Genomic DNA, 6,054 nt, shown 5'->3' with positions numbered 1-6,054 from the left:
AGATACTGCCATGTTCATTGATATGGGACAGAGAAACCAAGGACCATGGATCACTGGCAGCTGGCCCCAGAATGTCAGTCTTTTGAAAGAAAGCATCACCTTGATGACACATTCATTTTGGACTTCTCCCAGCCTCAAAACTGTGAACCAATAAATTCCTATTGCTTAAACCAACCCATTGCATGGTATTTGCTTTAGCAGTCAGGGAACTAAAACAGACTCTGAATTTAAAATTTTGCTCTTATTTATAAGTGAGGCTATATGAACAGTTACTGAAATATTTCTTGTGTTAAGCATTAGTAGGCTAATTGTAAACATTCAGGTTGTACTACAACTTTTTATATCTTGTTTTTGGCATTTCTTTATTATGAGGCTTAATAATAAACTAAACTAAACTAAAATAAAGTGGTCCAGATATGTCTCAACTTTTGCAAGGCTCTAGTATTGCTTGAATCTTCCGCAGGATAGAGGCCTCTTTATATCATTGTAAATTGCTTTGGGATCCTGAATGAAAAATACACCTACAAATGTCAGTGATGTACTAAAGGCCTAGCTCTACAAAGATACACAAAGCCAGATCAGCTACCAAAGCATATGTGCAAATATTACCTGGATGGGAAAAAGATGAACACATTTCCATGTTTTCTTTTTTTTTTTTTTAAGTTTTCTTTTATTTTTTTAATTTCTCTCCCCTCCCCAAGTTGTCTGCTCTCTGTGTCCATTCACTGTGTGTTCTTCTGTGACCACTTCTATCCTTATCAGTGGTACCAGGAATCTGTGTTTCTTTTTGTTGCGTCATCTTGTTGTGTCAGCTCTCTTTGGATGCGGCGCCATTGTTGGGCAGGCTGCATTTTCTTTCACGCTGGGCAGCTCTCCTTGTGGGGTGCACTCCTTGCGCGTAGGGCTTCCCTACGCCGGGGACACCCCTGTGTGGCACAGCACTCCTTGTGCATGGGCACAGCACTCCTTGTGCATGGGCCAGCTCCACACGGGTCAAGGAGGTCCGGGGTTTGAACCACAGACCTTCCATGTGGTAGGTGGATGCCCTATCCATTGAGCCAAGTCCGCTTCCCTTCCATGTTTTCTTAACTCATGCTAGTATTAGTGCACAAATATAGTAAATGGAGGAAGCTGTATTAGTTTCCTATTACTGTTGTGGCTTAAAACAACAAACATTTATTCTCCAACAGTTCTGGATGTTGGAAGTTCAAAATCAGTTTACTAGGTGGAAATCAAGGTGTTGGGAGGGCTGTGTGAAAACCAAGGTGTTGGCAGGGCTGTTTTTCTTCTGGATGTTCTAGAGGAGACTGTGTTCCTTACCTCCCCCAGCATCAGGTGACTGCCAGCATTCCTTGGTTTGTGGCCCCATCTCTTTAATCTCTCTGTCTTTGGGTACATTGCCTCCCTCTTCATCTGTGTTATCTCCTTCTTGCCTCCCTCTTATAAAGATACATGCGTGTTTAGGGCTCAGCCTGATAATACAAGATAATCTCTCCATCTCAAGATCCTTAACTTGGGAAACGGACTTGGCCCAGTGGTTAGGGCATCCGTCTACCGCGGTTCAAAACCCGGGCCTCCTTGACCCGCGTGGAGCTGGCCCATGCGCAGTGCTGATGCGCGCAAGGAGTGCCCTGCCACGCAGGGGTGTCCCCCGCGTAGGGGAGCCCCACGCGCAAGGAGTGCGCCCCATAAGGAGAGCCGCTCAGTGCGAAAGAAAGTGCAGCCTGCCTAGGAATGGCACCGCCCACACTTCCCATGCCGCTGATGACAACAGAAGTGGACAAAGAAACAAGACGCATCAAATAGACACAGAAAACAGACAACCGGTGGAGGGTGGGGGAATTAAATAAATAAATAAATCTTGAAAAAAAAAAAAAAGATCCTTAAGTTAACTACATGTGCAAAGTTTTGTGTTTTTTTTCTTCTTCCATGTAAGCTAATATTCACAGGTTCCAGGGATTAGAATGTGGGCACTTTTGGTGGTGGTGTGGTGGCATTATTTCGCCTACCACAGAAGATTTTAAGTCTTTGCTTTAGCTCAGATTAGCCTAGGGACCATATGCGCTTTTTTACCTAGCATTTTTTTTCTGGAGCAGGAACCTAAATTGTGTCTAGGTAACTGTAATGTGGAAAAGTCAGAACTTTGCCTTGCAGCACTTGGAGACCCACTTTAGGAAGGCCACACCTTTGTGAGGTCAGAACTTTTGCTCCATTTCAAAAATATAAGAGAAAGAGGTTGATAGTGAAGAACCCATGCTCAGGAAAAATTGCTTCATTCCATATTTGACTACTGAAAGATACTATTCAGAACACACATTACTCTAAATACACTAGGGAAAAAATACTTTTAGATGCTTGATACCAGTTCTCTAGATCACATGTCAAGTTGTTTCAGTTCTCAGAAACTTGGCCAGGGTTACAGAGCTAGGCAGGGAGGGAAGGGAATTACCTGTTTACAGTGTGATCTAGAGAATTTTAAAATAATAGACTTTCCATTAAATTGTAAATTCTCTCTTGGTAGATGTTACATTGGACCACTTTTCTCCTTCTTCTATTCCAAATATGAACTTCAATTCATAGCTCAAAGATAAAAGAAGAAATAATCTCTACATTTCTGTCTTTGATTTTAGGATTTGCACTATGATTTTGCTGATAGAGGAGGAAGGAAGCACATTTGCTTCTGAGGCCAGGGTATTTGCTGAGGGGAACAGCATATGTTGCACTGTGATCTATACTTGTTCTTTGCATGTGCCTTCCTCTTGACATGGCAGAAATTACATTGATGTCCACAGTTTGTCCACACAGTATCCTCATTTCAATCATGTACAGACATAAATCTTGTCCATTGCCATTATGTTATTCTATTTTTGCTGTTCAGATTCATTCATATATATATATACATATAATCACTTACAGTATTACAAACAGTGGTCAAGTTTATTTTAAGCATTTGCAGCTGAGATTTTAACCATTTCCTGGTTATGTCACAGGTACTCAGTATTCAATTATGGATCTGAATAAATCTCCAATTTCTTGGGCTGTTTATACTCAGCAGAGCTGTCACTTTCACTATTACTGTAACCAGCTTTCTATCAAAGAGCCCAATTTTCCATTTCTGTTTCAGCTTCCATATCAGAACCTGATACTTATTCATGTTCTCTGCATGAGTTTCTTGGGACACTTCTGCTTACCCACAGCCTTCTGCTGTGATTAAATAGAAGGCTATATTCAGAGACAACATTATTCAATTTATATCATCAGTGTTTGCAAATGCTTGTTTTCTGTGCTGCCCTGTCCTAGGAACACAGTGGATTCCTTCCTAAGGAAGGAGTATGCATTACCTTAACCCTCAAGATCTTGAAATCTAAGTTTCCTGGTACTATTTTATATTTGGACTTTAAAAATTTATTTTAAAAATGCGTTCCCAGATTCTCATAAAGCAGAAATAAAACTTAAAGTACCCATTTAAAAATATATTCAGTAATTTAATTTCATCTTCTCAAGGCTCATATATTTTTCACCTGATTCTTGATCCTAACTCTGAAAATCATTGGCAGGGGAAGATTTTCTGCTGCATACTTTTAAATGTCTACAATTCTGCTTTCAATAATTCAAGTAACAAGTAGATGGATGTCTGTTAAATTGGCTATTGTAATCTTAAGGTCCCAAAATGGCTAATCCAGTGGTGTTCGAGGATTTGTTTAAAGATTTTCTTGTACAGCATTATTAATCCTTTAGAAACTCGGTATTAATTTTGTTCTTTGAAAGTATTAATTAAGCCTGTAGTCTTTAACTTTAGCTTCTTAGTATTTGTAAATATTTTAAACAATGGATAAAATTGCATGCACATACAATACTCCCTAAATCATATAGACTACTGAAATACACCAAAAGTAAAAGAATGTATCAAAAGTAAAAGAATAGTGGAAGAAATACGTAGACACCTGTACCAAACAAAGTTCAGTACAAAGGGCTTTGGCAGGATATTGGACCAAGAGTCAGAATGCCTGGGATTTAGGGGAAGGGAAATGATATTGCTGACACTTTTATTGATAGTCTATATGCCAGACATTTTACTTATTTTAACCCCAAAAATCCCAGTCTCTGCCATTTGCTTGCTGTTTTATCTTGGACCTATTACTTAACCATTCTGTACCTCAAGTTTCCCAATTATAAATAACAACAATAACAAGTATCACCACCATGGGGTTTTTCTGAGGATTAAAGATTCTATGCTCTTTTTTAGGACCATTGCCTGGCATGGAGTAAACATCATTTAATACTAGCTATTAACATCCCTCATGATGCAGAAACTGAGGTTCTGGGAGGCAAAAGAACAAGATTAAGGTTCAATACTTTGAAGCCCACACCCACTTCATACCAAGCAGTTTCTTATTTAGTCTTGGCTCGATATTTAGTTAACTCAGTAATTTTAATTTAGTTATTTAAGATCATTGGGCCTCAGTTTCCTCATTTGGAAAATTGAGGAATAGAGTTTGATGACATTTATGACCCGTTTCAGTTCCAATAGTCCATGAATTTTATTACACTTGCTTTAGTGACTAATGGCTATTTGGCTATGAAGGAATTTGTTCTCCAGAAATGGGCAGAGACTAAAGGGTTTGACCCCTGGGCATGTGGCAGGTGATCATTAAAGGCACATGAAAGAATCACAATGGAAGTTTTCCTTATACTGGGAGAAGGTCACTCCTAGCATTGGGTTTAAGATATTTTAGCAGGCTTGGGAAGGGAATAATTTCTTGGTCATTTTGTGGCACTAGAATATGTGCAATAAACTAAATTCACTTGAAAACACTACGTTAGTAAGATAAATTGGTGGTGGGCAAATTTAGGCTTTGGGAAGACAGGAAAAAATGAAAAGAAAGTGGAAAGCTTTTCAGATTTGTGTAGCCACATGAGACTGAAAACCCATCACTGTTTTGGTTTTCTTAGGCTCAAGAGAAAAGAGTTATTTGAGCACCAGTTATCTGACACCCTCAATCTGAAAGACAGTAAACAAAGTTTCATTCCAACGCTTAGTCATGCTTATGATGACAAAATACATTTAAGAGTCACTTCCCTGAGGTCCTTATCTTCAGTAGCTTGCTTTTTCTGCTGAAATAATTACTTCATGTTTTTAAATTTGGTTTTGGTAGGTGTTTCCCTGCCCCCATTCCACTCTTTTTGGCCTTCAACCTGCTTATTTGCTTGGTTTTGGTTTAATTCCATAAATAAAAGGAAGCAGGCATTAGTGTATGTGTGTTGAGGTAGTTTTTTTTTTTTAACATGTATGTTTGTTTATGGATCTAGAGTAATAATTAATTCATGAGTATTCCTAAAATAATTATTATTTCCCCACCCTCCTGAAAATTCTCTTAATAATAAGATACTGCTCAGGCACTTGGGAAGTTGCACTCCTTTAGATACCCCAATCAGCCACCAAACTATTTCCTAATTCTTCTCTTGTGGCAATAGGAGCAAGACACAGGGGCAGAGCCAGAAAGGCTGAAAGTTACTTTAGATACTCACTAATAGTACCTTTAAAAAGTTATAATGTACTGAGATAAAAGGAAATTTTTACTTTTTGTATTTAATTCCCTTTAGAAAAATGTTGGAGTAAATAGGGGATAATTTTTTGATTTTTAAAGTTTCTGTATGGTCTTAACGCAAAAGTATCATTTCTGACTAGCGTTTATACTTGGCATTGTAATGGTTACTTTAGCTTAGCTCCACAACTCTACATGATATTGTATCTGTTTATGCAGTCGGGGAATGATGGATTCCTCTAGGTTCTTGACTATGTTATATTAAGGAATTTAAGAACATGCTGGTTTAGCTAGTCCAGTAGTTTGAGAAATGGGAGAACAGAATTACACACCTAAACTTAAATGTGGGTGCCTCTTGGCAGTATGTATGGGCTTGGGGGGCTACTTTTATTAAGCCATCATTCACTCCTCCCCTGCCTAGTGCTGGGGGAGGAGCCCCAGCTGTTTGCTGTTCTGATTGGTTATCCTGCCCGTTAGTTCTCAGGGGGCCAGAGGTGAGGCCTCTTGA

The sequence above is a fragment of the Dasypus novemcinctus genome, chromosome 7 (genome assembly GCF_030445035.2).
Source record: "Dasypus novemcinctus isolate mDasNov1 chromosome 7, mDasNov1.1.hap2, whole genome shotgun sequence".
NCBI lineage: Eukaryota > Metazoa > Chordata > Mammalia > Cingulata > Dasypodidae > Dasypus > Dasypus novemcinctus.
The sequence above is the reverse complement of the archived record's forward strand: the minus strand, read 5'-3'. Positions refer to the sequence as shown.